Here is a 14,978-nt window from a genome sequence, read left to right on the forward strand (position 1 = left end):
TTCTCCTCATCCTCTGCCCATCCGGCACCGGCGAAGGGCGAGGGGGCGGCCCGCGGGAGGCAGGCGGGATGCCAGGTACTCAGCCGCGGCCGACACCGGCTCGCCGCTGCTGCCGCGGCTAATGGAGCCGTTGGCAGCCGCTCCGGCTGCGCGGGAGGAGTTGCCAGGCTGTAACGGAGCCTAATGCGGGCGGCTGAAGCATGCCCGCCCGCCCGAGTGGGGTGGGGTGGGGGCGGGTAGGTGGGGTGGGGTGGGTGGGTGGGGGCCGCGCCAGCCAGCCAGCCAGCGAGCATGTGGAGCCCGCGTGGGAACGCCAATCGCCCGCCCTGCGCGCAGACCCGACCCAGGCCGAGCGGTTGTGTAAGGAGCTTGCGGGGTCCGGGGATCCTGCACAGGGGAGTGGAGCCCCTGCCCTGACCTTGCCCTGCTTGGGGAAGGGGGGGCAGGGCTGGCCAGCGTGTTCAGGGGATGCTAACGGGGTTTTACAGAGTTGAGCTCAAGCGCCATGTGCGGGCCATATTCAATTATATTTTCAGAATTTGCTGCGGGCCAATAAAAACTGACCCGCGGGCCACAGTTGGCCCGCGGGCCGTAGTTTGGACACCCCTGTCTTAGCTCTTTCCACAAGTTTGGGATGTTATGTGGCTAGAGCCCAGGAATTACACTTGTTATTGTTTTATTATTGTTGTAGCTACCCAGGATTATGATACATAAGATGGGGGACTAGGTAAATCTTTTAAATAAAATAAATATAAAGCAAGCATGCATGCATTGTAATACTTTTGCACAGTGGAACCCCTACTGAATGTAATATTTTCTTTGACATTTGTGAACATTACCTTATCTTTGATCTGATAAAATATGCTAGAAGTTAGATGGACGACTTCTTGACGGCATTGGAGGAATCAGGCCCTTGAACTGCTGGTCAAGAGCTCCTGTTATTAATCTACCATACGGCTGTCAAACTCCCCGCCTGTGGGCTGGATGCGTCATATGCTGCCCATGCCCACGCACGGTTTAGCGAAGGGAAAAAAAAGTCCCAATACATCACGTGACACCACCGTGATGACGTGAGTTTGACACCCCTCTTCTACCAGATGATCCTTACCTTTCTTGAGATTTCTTTCAAATAACTCCAGTTAGTACTTTGCTGAGCATTCCGGTTGCAAAGCAGTCTACAAAGGGTGTGGGTTTCTGAGTTTGCCCAGTTTAGGATCTAATTTTTCACAACTTTTTTGGAAGACTTTCTTCTTTTTTTTAAAAAAAAGTCGTGAATTGGCAGTCAGTACCATCAACACTGAGCTTTGGAACTTTTTTGTTTGAGCAAAGACATTCTGCTTCTCAGAATGGCTGCCCCTTGGGATAGGAAGAATTAGAAGAAGTTTGCTGTTTAGCTAATGTTCTGACACATTTTAACTCAATTACCTCATTGCATGAAACTTTGAAAGTTTTGTAATATGTTAAAGCAAGAGCATGTTTTGTGTGTGTATTTTGGAAGCAGATCTGTTTCTCTGTGTTTTTTAATAATTTTGGAAAGACAAAGTTAAAAAAATATTTTAAAAAAACAAATCTTGCAAACACACAACTGTAGCTTATTGTGAAAGAATATTGTTACATATTTAGGTATTTCCTTAACAGGAAAGAGTTAGACCAATTTTTTTAGATGATTTTAATTTTAGTTCTTTTCTGTTTTACTGAATAAACTCTTCTTTAGGTGATAGTACTTATTATACCTTTTAATAACAGGAGTTAAAAGCATTCAATTCAGATTCATATTTAAGGCTTAATATATTTGCAACTCATCTGTGAACAGGTGGTTTGATTGGAAGAAGGAAATTGATATGAGGCCAAGAAATCAGCTATTTTACCAAGATCTGCAGCTTGTAGAACTTAGCTGCTACCGGGGAAGGGAAGTAAAAGGACTTGGCCTGCTTTGGCCAAGATTTATCCTGTATGTCAGAAGTGGGGAATGATGGCCCCTTTGATTTGTGGACTTCAACAAAATAATCTAAATCTTTGCTACCATGCATGAAAAATACATTGCAGAAAATGGAACAATCATTATACGTCTCTGAGTTTTGAGGGAAAATTCTTAAGATGTGTGATCTTTTCTCTTTCATGGTGAATACAACCAGTGAGGCCCCATGAAAACTGAGATTAGGAAAATGATGTTAATCACAGCTTTATTTAATTTGCCCTTTTAGGTTTTCAAGAATATGCCAAATAAGGTGTCTTCCTATACCTAAGGCAGTTTAATAAGACAGAGAAAAACGTATGCCACATATCATCCACTCACAATAAATGTAATGGATTATTCTTTAAATTTCCAAAACTTCAGGCATTTGTCTTTATGAAACTGCTGTGCCATCATTTCCATGAACTCCTTCTGTGATGAGTAATAAAGTAATTCCTGGAATAACAGTGTTCTTCTCAAGAATTCAAGTAAGTCTGTTGTTGGTATGAGTGAGTTGCAGTTTGAAATTAAGGTTTGTATCTTGAAACATAGATACTCTTGAGTTTTTTTTAATGTTTGTACATTCTCTCCATGGAATCTTTGTTAAGATATTGTTGAAGGTTCTGGCAAATTAGTTTTTCAACAGCCTTTTTACATTATCCCCAATTTCTAGCAAACTGGTGAATTAAATTATGTATTTGTGGTGCAGCTGGTTGGGGCATTAAATAGTCTCAAATGCTCCTTTGGCTGAGACATAAAATGGCCAGTTAGATGCTCAAGATGAGTTACACGCTGGCCACACCTATGATCAGTTTAGCAAAGGGGGAAAAAGTCCCGATACCTCATGTGACACCGCCGTGCTGAAGTGAGTTTGACACCTCTGCTCAAGAGGGAAATATGTCATATTACTTCTAGGAACCTGCTCCTGAAAAACTGTCTCTTCCTCAGTCAGTCAAAGTTGTGACCACACCTTTCCCTAAGCTATGGGACTATGGCTTTTCTCAGGTGTAGCTTCCATTCCTAAATCTGACCTTTCCCCCTCTTTCCCAAAGCGGAGAGTTTGCTTAAACATCTCTTGAGCTGCTTTTCTCCCCAATATCAAAACTGCAAGCAGAGACTACCTGAGGCAGTTGCTAAATGAGGATTACCTTTTGTGCTCTGTTCTTATAATTTTTGACCTTATACTGTACTTGTTCTCTGCCCAGAGGTGGGCTATTAATATTTTTTTTTAAATAAATAAACAATGGGTAGATTTAAGAATCATAACAGCAGCACTAGTGTAAAGAAAATGAGAAAATTATTATAGCAAAATTCAGTTAATTTAGGTACTAACAGGCTACAAACCTCATGGTAAAAATGTCTGAATCAGTTGGCAAGTGATTCTATATAAATCTGGCAGAGTTGCAAGGTCTATTCAGGGCAGGAAAATTGTTAGCAGGTTGTACCATTAATCTCTGAATCAGAACACTTTTAGTTGAAGTTCTGGCTTTTTTGGAGTAGTGGGTCAAAGGCTAAGTTTCCAATAAGAAAGTGTTTAAGTGTTATAATTGGCATTCTGAATTCCACGGGATATGCCCCTCTCCAACAATGTTTGTTGCTTTGAATTATCATCTTAGTTTTAATTTGGTTTAAGGCTAATGTGTTTTGTGTTCAGATTCCCTTTGTTTTTACCCTTTTCTGCATTAACGGGGTGAACTATTATATAGTACCAACGTTAAGAATTTCTGAACATTAGGCCTGATTATTATTATCAAATCAGTTTCTGGCTCTAATTACAAAGCCTGGGTTAGTATTTGCAGCAACATGTTTAGCTTCAAAAAGAAGAGAATAAAGTCCAGAATCTCTTCTCCTAATCATGAATTGCATCAAATGGGTCATTCTGCTGGCAGAAAGGCATCTGCTAGTTGTACAGGTTCTTTCCTCCTTTTCTATCACTGCAAAGTCCTCAGGTTTCCTTTTGAACTGACTTGGCTTGTACACATGGAGTTTGAAAGAAGATCAAAGGAAAGGCCCGACTGCAGAACTGAAAGGTCACTTGCATAATGCCCATTGTTCCTAGTATCTAGAATTCTGTATTGGTGCCATGTTACATCACACTGCTACACACTCCTGTGCTTTCAGATAATGAAAACTATGTAAGTCTTTGCAAAGTTCTTCAACTATTTTTGTTTTTCCTCTATTTATTCCGGGGAGTGGAAACAGACTTACCCAAAGCCTTCTGGATTTAATTTACTGGCAAGCAGGTGCCATTTTGTGTCTTATTAGTCTGTTTTTTTATGTAAGAAGTTGATTTTCCTAGTATTGTGACAATAATTGTGACAATAAGAACAGAAGAGGAAAATTCATTGTCATGCAAACAACCAGGGTCTGACCCTTTTGCTTTGTTGTTCTGACATATTGAAGTATTATGTTCTGAAAGAATGCTCTGCCATTTACTGCAATTTAACAAATCGTTAATGAGAAATGAAGGCCAAGTACTTTATTTATTTTTATTTATTTTATTTTATTTATTTTGTCACAACATCATACTAAAAGATTATATAGTATATACACATATAAACATATATAGGAAGAAGAAAAGATACTTGTATTTCAGAACAGCATAACCGGGTTTCCTTGCGCAAATTACCAGTTTTTAAGGTTTCTGATTATTCTGCTTGATTGGATGGGTTCTTCTGACCAGGTGCTTCAAAAAGATCCTTTAGCCCAGGAGTCTCCAACCTTGGCAACTTTAAGGCCTGTGGACTTCAACTCAGTTAAAGTCCACAAGTCTTAAAGTTGCCAAGGTTGGAGACCCCTGCTTTAGCTAGTCTCCTCCAGGAGGATTCCTCTATGCTCTATTTTATCCAGGATAAAAGTTTTCTCCAGTGGAATGTTAAGAATGTGTTGGTAGTTAGGAGTGTAAGTGAATGTATGAGATGGGAGTGAAGGATTGCTGCTGTTTTAAACTGTTAATTTTATATAATAAAAGCTTGAAACAAACAATTATACGGATTACTAAATTTGCAGTTTTCCTAAACTGGAAAATTCCCGAGTTAGATCCTCTTAATGAACTTCACAGAACTTGTTTTCTTTCACACTCTGGTCTAACATTCTTTGTGGTTCTGCAAGTGGCAGAGTTTTGTGTAAAGCTGTCACTTTTTATTCCCAAGATGTTTTGGTATTTTCAGTTAAACTTGTGCAAATTATTTCAGAGCTTCCTTGGCCATCAAAATAAAGGAGAATTCAATCACCTATATCTCAACCTAAACCTATCAATTTAAAGCTGCATAGATTCTGCTTTCTTAAAGAGAGCTGGTTTGGTTAGTGGTTAAGCCAGCAGGCAAAGACTGTGAGTTCTAGCCTCACCTTAGGCATAAAGCCAGCTGGGTGACTCCGGGCCAGTCATTCAACCTATGATGTGAGGTTTGACAAATTGACTAGTTGATCAATTCCTGGTCATAATCAATGGATCAACCCTTGGTTGGTCCAAAAATAAGCAGGCCCTGCACTTAAGGGCAAAGAAATGCACTTAAGGGGCCGGGGTGTGGCTCAGGCTGTAAGACAGCCTGTTATTAAAACACAGCTGCTTGCAATTACTGCAGGCTCGAGTCCCACCAGGCCCAAGGTTGACTCAGCCTTCCATCCTTTATAAGGTAGGTAAAATGAGGACCCAGATTGTTGGGGGGGCAATAAGTTGACTTTGTAAATATACAAATAGGATGAGACTATTGCCTTACACAATGTAAGCCGCCCTGAGTCTTCGGAGAAGGGCGGGATATAAATTCAAATAAATAAATAAATAAATAAATAAATAAATAAATAAATCAATCAATCAATCCATCCATCCATCCATCCATCCATCCTAGGAAGAAAACAAAAACTACTTTCTGAGCCTAACTTGAGCCTAACATGAGACAGCATGATATGTGGTGGGTTTTTGGTAGGGCCTCCAGAGTCACTGGTGTGAAATTAGTAGCTGTATAAATCAGATGAAAATGACATTTAGTCATTTATCTAAATAAGAAGGTTTGCATAGCTTCCATTTGATTAAAGTGGAAAAGAATTGCTGTTCATTATAATGGTGAGGAGGGCACAGTGGCTCGGTCAAGATGCTGAGCTTGTCAGCTGAAAAGCTGATAGGGTTCAAGTCTCAAGTGTTGCGCTATGGGGTGAGCTCCCATAATTTGCCCCAGTTCCTGCACAACTAGCAGTCTGAAAGCATCCAAATAAGGGTAGATAAATCGGTACCACTTTGGTGGGAAGATAACAGCATTCTGTGCACTTCGACATATGTGGCCACATGACCACAGAAAAGTCTTCGGACAACGCTGGCTGCCTTGGTGAAGAAATGGAGATGAGCACCTAGAGTCAAACACGACTGGACAGAAGAAACCTTTACCTTTATAATGGTGAGAGTAGATCCATATATACATTCCATAATGTAATTCTGAATGGGAGTTTGTGCAATTGGCATGCTTGGAGTCTTGAATTAGAAGTTATTTTTAAATATGTCCAATAATTTGTATTTTAGTGAATCTTCTAAAGGAGTAGTGGGAAGTATATGAACCTCTTGACTGTTCTGATAACCTTAAATTTTTGGTCAAGATTTGCACCTTGTCCTGAATCCTATGATATTTTCATTATGACCCAGCAATTTGTACGACTAGAGTTTTTAAAAAAACAAAACAACCCACAGCTCAAGTAAAATTGTGAATAAAGCAATTCACTTTCTATCAAACAATTTCCTTTAGTCCAAGTGATAGCCAACTCTGGTCCTTATTTAACATTAAACCATATTAAGCCATGTTTTTGATATACTGTACAATGAAATGCAGATCTATCTTACTATCCACAATGGAATTGATCGTTTATGGTACTTCTAAAAAAAAAAGCAGACACAGTATGACATTCTGTATGCATAAAGCAAACCCCATTTTTGGATGAAACAACAAATATTTTTTTTATTTTTTTATGAGTACTCTAGAATATTTTTATAAAAGCAGTTTTGTTGATTATCATACTTCAGAACTTTGCTTCTGATATTCATGGGTGTTAAGTACTTGTGGTTATCTTTCTTGAGGTCCATCAATTTATACTTTTTAAAAGGATTCTTCTAGATCAAAAATAGAAAGGGGAAATACTTCTGGCATACTTCAGAGCATTGTGCCAATTCCTGTGCTGGAAGCTTGCCGTTTGCTTTGAAGCATGGCTGCTTCCCAATGCTATCATAATTCTTGGAAAATAAAAGTGGTGCTTCATTCTAAAGTGTACCCCTAGCATGTCTGATGACTAGAGTCAGGGGCAAAACCCTTTTTCACAGATTTATGTCTGACCAAGTTAATTATGGCAGCTTTTTTTGCGAATTGGCTCTCACAATCTGGAGTCACTGTTGGCATGACACTTTATTTAATTCATCGTTTTGTTTTTCTGCCTCTGTGTTCCTTTCAAGCTCTGAGGGTAAAAATGAAAAACTTACAAATTTGTATTAGAGACTTTACAGAATATTTTCAGACAACAAATAAGCTGATTTATATTATTGAAGAATAGAACAACACTGGATTAGACATTTGTGTAGGCTGTTAATTTAGATACTAATTAACTGCTGGTAACGGTAAGGTCCTCTTGGGTTCAGCTCAGCCTCTCAGGAATTCATAGACACCTCCAAATAGTTTTCTTAGCATCAACAGATTGCCATTGCCTTTTTTCCAGAATAGTTTTTGATTTTCTAGTCTAGTCTGAAGCCCTGGAGTTCCCAAGGAGCTTCCCATAAAAATATCACCAGTCTTAACTGTTTATCCAAGGTCTGCTAGGTGCTGATTTATAGATGGACGCTGGAAATTGAGATGTACAAATAGCTCTTATATACAGCCAAACCTTTAGTATAATTTAACTCAGTCTTTTCCTAGCTTCTGTACAGTTGCGGGGGTGGCATTTGGCCAGTGAAATGCTGAGCTGAAATGTACAAACAGTATGATTTGATACAAATAGCCTTTAACTTAGAACAGTAAATCGAGCCAAGAATTATGGTTGTAAGTTGTGCTGGTCATTAAATGGGTCACTGTGGCTGCACCCAATTTTTCAACCTTTATTGTGGCGGTCATTAAGCAAACTGCTATTCTGTACTAGGATTTAAACTAATCTTTGCGAAATCACTCCTGACATGTTAATCTGCTAGACAGCCCTGTTGTCTTTGCTTCTTCCTCCACCTTCATTCATTCTGCTACTTATTCATTCTACTTATTGTATTCTAAGGGACGTGTGGCTCAGGGGCTAGGACGTTGAGCTTCTTGATCAAAAGGTCGGTAGCTCAGCGGTTCGAATCCCTAGTGCTGCCGTGTAACGGGGGTGTTACTTGTCCCTGCTTCTGCCAACCTAGCAGTTTCGAAAGCACGTAAAAATGCAAGTAGAAAAAATAGGGACCACCTTGGTGGGAAGGTAACAGTGTTCTGTGCGCCTTTGGTGTTGAGTCATGCCGGCCATATGACCACGGAGACGTCTTCGGACAGCGCTGGCTCTTCGGCTTTGAAACAGAGATGAGCACCGCCCTCTAGAGTCGGCAACGACTAGCACGTATGTGCGAGGGGAACCTTTACCTTTATTGTATTCTAGTACCTTTTCATTTTCAGAAAAATCAGTTGTAGCAATGCATTGAAACTGCACATTTCTCCGATTTGGAAGAAGGTGTTTATACATTAACAGTACAGTTGAAACAATTTAGAAATCATGTATAATAGCAATTAAAATGTAGAATGCTCAGCCCAGGATATTAGTTAAAAGCAGCTAAAAAGCTGTTCAGAGCCCATTTAAAAGCCAGTAAAGTGGAATGAGAATTGTAGAAACTGGGGGACACCATTGAAACAACAACAATAATATCTCTAGTTGGTGCTTTTTACTATTATTGGGATATCTAACACTGCAATTAAGCTGCTATAAATGCAGACTTCCATTGTGTAGAGCAGATTACTCCATTACTGAATTAGGTTATTTTAAAAATGGTAAAGCTGCTTAATGTAGGTTCTTGAATTAGCTGAAGTGGATATGTCAGGATTACCAGCAGTTGATTTATTTATTGAGATGCTTTTTGTCAAGTGGGGCCCTTCAAAGGGATCTACAATGAGAGGAGAAAAAAAACCTACACAGCGATATAATACAATTACAGAATAAAGACCTTATTGGAAACAAGCTAAAACAATGATAAAGATCTGTACACATGCTTCCAAGGTTATTTTGGCCTGACAGTGAAATTATAAATAGAAAGGCTTAAACGATAGTATTATTTGAAGAGAAAGAGAACAACTAAAATATAGTACTTTTCTACATGTGTGCTATAGAGCAGGGGTCCCCAACCCCGGTCTGTGAACAAGTACCAGTCCACGGCATGCCAGAAACCGGGTTGCACAAACAGGCGAAGCAGGCAGCACATGAAACTACGCCCCTTCCGGTCCCTGCAAAAACCTCTCTCCACAAAACAGTCCCTAGTGCCCAAAAAATTGGGGGCCGCTGCTATAGAGGGAAGACCCTATAAAGTTTAAGTTGTTGCAGTATAGAGAAAGCATTCTGTGTCTCAATATTTGGGTAAGCAAAAGACATGCTGTGATTAGGAATACTAATATTTTAAGCAGAGCATCCATATTGGTAGTGAAGGTAGATTTTATCTAATATCTATAGACCAGCTGATACTTTTAATTGTATCATACCTAGTTATGACTGTTGTTTGAGTACATGCGTTTGAATTTTTTGCTTTTCAATAGTTTAATGCTAGTGTTTAGTCCTTTGAGGTTTACCTTATATGAATTTATATTTACAAATATATTTATATGAATTTATATTCTGAATTACAGTTTATATATGCATAACTAATATTTTGAAGCTCCTTTAAAAATACAAGATCTTATTTATTCATTATTGGGAAACAAACACTAAAGTTTTACAGCCCATGATTTATTGGTAGATTTAAATAATCAAAGGGAATCATTGTGGTATAGCACTGGATTGTTATCAGGGAAATCCAGATTGCAACTCTATGCTTGGCTATAGAAGCTAACTGGGTATCTCTGAGTCTGATCTACCTCGCAGGGTTGCTCTTTGGGGACAATAGAAAGAGGAGGTGCTATGTATAGGTTCCTAGAGGAAAGGCAGCATATACATCCAACCGAGAAATAAATAACTGTAGACAGCACAAACATAATTTTGCAATGAACCATTGCAAGGTGGCTTTTATTTTACAGTTGTTTCTTTCTTTTTTAGTTAGCTTGAAAAATGCTGTTGATTCTATGCTACTGATTTTGTTATTAGTTTTATGACATAGAAACAAATCTGGTGACCTTAAATTCATATTTAGTTACAGGAAAAAAATTATTAGGTTATATAAGTTTTCAGTTGCAAACCTATCCTGAAAATATCAATCTTTCCCAACCTGTGGAAAATACAAGACCAAGATTCCATAATAATGGAGCCTAGCTTATGGAAACAATGTGCTTTTCAAAAAAATATGCAAAGAATATGTATGAATGATGGCTGGGCTGCACCATCTAAATATATATGCTCAGCATTGTAACATTTCAAATAATGTAACTTTTCAAAGCATTGCAAACAAATGACATATTTTATCAAGAATCTTACCATAATAACAAAAAATGACTTTGCCAAAGAAACACCCAGTTTAAACAAAAGCTTGTTCTTAAAATAACACTGGATGCAGAATAGTATACAATCAGATTACTTCAATGTAATGCAAGTGTCTTTTGTTTCAGAGTCAATGTATTTCCCTAGGGATAGTAATATTTGGGCTGTGTATATTTCAAACCACTCCCTTCGACCGATAAAAAGAGAAAAAGGGGTGGGGGAGGCCCGACAATATAAATTGAACCTCTGATTTTGAATAGTATGTAAGACTGCTGCAGTACTTCAGATTAATTCATTTTTTCATTTATTTTGAATTTACATGGATTACTGACACATTAATTGAAAATTAACTGTTTTTTGTGCCTGTAACTTAAAGGGCAACAGAATCATGTTAAATACTAGGTTGAGCAGTTTTCTGTCAGTTTTATTGTATATTTAAACGGACCAAGCTGCAATCTGGATGCGCACTAATATAGGGGTGACTCTCTTTTCGCTTAATGAACAGAATGTTAACAAGAATGAAATAGGTTCATACAGTATACACTATTGATTTCAAAAATAAATATGTGTATTATGTATTATCTTTTCTTCTCAAACTATATAGGTAGTCAAGCACCTATCTGTTCCAAAGTGAAAAAACTCCATCCTTTATACAAATTTCAGAAAGTCTACATTTATAGCAACATATTTATTTGTATCTTCTTTCAAAGTAAACCTAATAATAACATACAAAACTCCTATGAATATTAGAGTCTGCTGGAATAAGTAGATAGTGAGGGCAACTGAGTCATAACATGAAGTGAAAAGTGAAAATAGATGAAATGGAAAGAGAGTCATGAGCTCACATTCATTCTATTAAGACAGGATATAAATATGCTTGTGATTAAAAAATTCCTCTTCCTAGGACTGGATTTCTTTGAGGGCTGAATCAGCATTGATTCAATGGGTCCATGGGTCGGCAGGAGGTAGAACAGGAAGCACTTTGCCTGCCAAACGGGTATGGTGGGCTGCAGGTGCCCCCCATGCAGCTCATTTTTGGCCTCCATGGCCTCCTGCAGCACTCTGCTAGCCAAAAATGGCCCACTCAAAGGCCCCACGAGGCCCCTGCACAGCCCGTTTTCAGCCTCCTCGGCCTCCAGCAGCACTTTGCCTGTCAAAACGGGTGTGTGTGGGGGGGTGCATGGCCCCCCCCACACCTCATTTTTGGCCTCCATGGCCTCCTGCAGCACTCTGCTAGCCAAAAATGGGCTGCTTGGAGGTCTCACAAGGCACCCGCACAGCCTGTTTTCTGTCTCCCCGGCCTCCAGCAGCACTGTGATGCTTTAGATAAATTAAAACTTTAAAAGTGAGGAAAAACGTTTATATCAGTGTGGAACATGATTTCTAAAATGTTACAACATTGATAAACAGTTGCAAAAGGGACTGAATTATTTTATGAGCCTTACTTTTTGATCAAATGTTCTTTCCCAAAAATATCTAACACCATTTCGGAAATATGTTTATCCTATTCATATGTTGCATATCTCTGTTGTTAAACCAACACTGGAGTTTTGGTTGGAAAATTAGCCAACTATATATCAAGGCAGATTTCAATTATGGTGCTTGTCTGATCCTCAAATTATTATGGTCTGTTATTTCTTTTTTTCTACTATCAAATTTTAGCTTGGCAAGTTTTGCAGATCGCTGGGAGGGTGTCTTGCCAGAGTGGGATAGGCTTTTGACACTTTTCATAGTTTCCAAGAGCTGCTAAGGGTGTTGGTTTGTGAGACTGAAGAATCATGTGGGGGCTTTTTTTTTTTTTTTTTGGCTCACGCCTTTTCAACAGGAATTCAGCAAAGAGTGGGAGGAGTGTGGAAGTGTCTAATGATCAGAAGCAGGGAATAAATATTTGGGTTCTCCTTGCATACAGTGAACAGAGAAAATCTTTTTTCGTGTCTTGTCAAGCAAGGCAGACAATAAATAAAAAAGAACTGTGCCCCTTTCATAAATATTTTCTAATTATTTTGCAAGGATTACAGAAAGAGGCGGAGAACAACTGGCATAAAGGCAAAAACATCAATTTGCAAAACAGGGAAGTTTTATTTAAATAGGACTTTGAACTGTGCTCTGAACCACGTGCATTAAAGTGACAGTGAAATGCATTTCCAGAGCCCTATGCAAAGTTTAGTGCTGGTACAACACGTATTTTTGGAAAATATCTGTAGTCAGACTAGATACGCAGATGTTAAAACCATAAAGGTAGGTATTTATGTCTTTCTTTGGCTTGTGTATGTGTGTGTTTTAAGTGCTTTACTCATTTATTGCGAAAGATGAAAAGTAATAAGTAAAACGGTAGGTTTTATAGGAATTATAAGGGGTACACAGGTCTTATCTTCTTGAGATCAGTAACAGAAACCTATTTGGATTTTATGTTGGCTTGTGGCATTCAAGCTCACATGGAAATAAGCCTATTAGGATAGAGGAAACTGATTTCCAAGTACAAAATTGGGCTTTCTTTGAGTGTCATAAGTTTAATTTTATCTTTTCCTTGCTTGCATATGGCCACTTTATTTCCTTTTAGCTATCTCTTCATCTTCATTTTGTGCTCTTTCTTGGCTACTTTGACTCTCTCCTTGTGGATAGGAAAAGGAGTATATTTTTGCTTTTTTAGATATATAAGTATCTAGTTTGGGCATATTAACATGGCCTTCATTTGTAAGCACATTTTTAGAAGTCCATATTGGCATGCTTAATCAATATCATTTTAAAATATTTATTTTCAAGGATGTTCCTCGTTTAAAACAATATTTTATATTCTTTTGGTGTGAAATCGTGGACCTACCATGGAATAAAAACTTTCAACCAACCAATATATAGAGCTAGAACGTCTGCCAACAACCGATGAATAATCGTTGGAATATATTCCATTGCTAATAATTATAGGACTCATAATGAATGCTACAGTTGAACAATGTAAAGTTATTTGACAAGTAATTTTAAGTTAAGATCCCTTAGAAGAAAGATTTTTTGTTGCTCACTGTGATGTTTTAACAGTAGCCGTCTAAAAAAACATAATAGGTGTATCTTTGGGATTGTAGTATCACTGACATGCTGTCACTAACATCATCAGGTATGGGAAATGATAGCCTTGGCAGCTGCTATCTATGGAATCCTTAAGTTTAGTGTTCAATTGAGGTTATAGGGATGATGCCAGTTTTCAGAGGTATTCATTTTAATAGTGTATTTCTATCTTTTCTTTCTTCTTGAGTGCATGTGGGAGTGAGTGTACATTGTATTCCTACAATAATAAGTCTATAAAGTACATAAAGGTAAAGGTTCCCTCGCACATACGTGCTAGTCGTTGCCGACTCTAGGGGGCGGTGCACATGTCCGTTTCAAAACCGAAGAGCCAGCGCTGTCCGAAGACATCTCCGTGGTCATGTGGCCGGCATGACTCAACGCCAAAGGCGCACGGAACGCTGTTACCTTCCCACCAAAGGTGGTCCCTATTTTTTCTACTTGCATTTTTACGTGCTTTCGAAATTGCTAGGTTGGCAGAAGCTGGGACAAGTAACGGGAGTTCACCCCGTTAAACGGCAGCACTAGGGATTCGAAAGACTGAGATAAAGCACCCAGTGAGTTCCATGGTTGAGTGAGGACTTTGAACTTTGATCTCTTTGGTATAAGTACAATAGTTTAACTACTGTCCTACCCCAAACTGGCCGTTTCAGATTTCAGATATATTTCTTGTATTCAGAAAGCCTGAAAAATCAGGAAAAAAACAGCCATCCCAAGTGTGTAATCTTTGTGGAGAAGTATTTTTCTTAAATTACCTTAATTATAGAATTGTGTGCATTACACTTTAAAAATAACACTGGACCCATTTATTTAAGAAGCAAGTTAACCTGAGATATAAAACAACTCATATAGACATGAATATTGAGAAAGCTTATTTTTCAAATGTTATCCAGATGATACTTAAGTGCAACCCCAGAACTTTTGAGATATAAACAAGTAGTTCACCAAGTGTTGTAAGAAAGCTCTGCTGAAATTTGTTCATTAACAATGTTGTGTGGATTAAGAAATGCAAAAAGTAGATGACAATATATCAAAACTTGCATGATCTATTTTCTATAGCATCTTTCTGAGTGTTAGTGGTCTAAGTGTTAAGAAGAGACTATATATAGCTAATTGTTTACACTTTGATCTGGAGAGAAATGTAAGAAGCTATGAGGCCAGAATTGAACCTAATATTAAACCAGAAAATATGTTGCACTCCAGATGTTAAATTACAGGAGCCCTAGTCTGTGTGGCCAGTTGTGAAAGATTTTGGGAGGTATAGTTCAGCAGTGTTTGGAATGTTACACACTATATACTTTTGTGGTAAACAAACAATTTCAATGCTTTAGTTAGTTATACCACCAAGGGGAATAAGCTA

General features: G+C 38.5%; 1 protein-coding gene across 9 annotated transcripts in view; it reads left to right on the forward strand.

Moving 5' to 3' along the window:
* Positions 1 to 14,978, forward strand: part of COBLL1 (cordon-bleu WH2 repeat protein like 1) — a 121,986-nt gene that overhangs the window by 41,329 nt on the left and 65,679 nt on the right. The window contains exon 1 of one of the 9 annotated variants that reach the window (XM_058191590.1): positions 12,575 to 12,799. The exons of the other annotated variants lie outside the window; for them this stretch is intronic. The gene's annotated coding sequence lies outside the window, so the exon portion shown is untranslated. Of the gene's footprint in view, positions 1 to 12,574; positions 12,800 to 14,978 lie in introns of those variants that run through there. 9 annotated transcript variants of the gene reach the window in all.

The sequence above is a fragment of the Ahaetulla prasina genome, chromosome 1 (assembly GCF_028640845.1).
Source record: "Ahaetulla prasina isolate Xishuangbanna chromosome 1, ASM2864084v1, whole genome shotgun sequence".
NCBI classification, from domain to species: domain Eukaryota; kingdom Metazoa; phylum Chordata; class Lepidosauria; order Squamata; family Colubridae; genus Ahaetulla; species Ahaetulla prasina.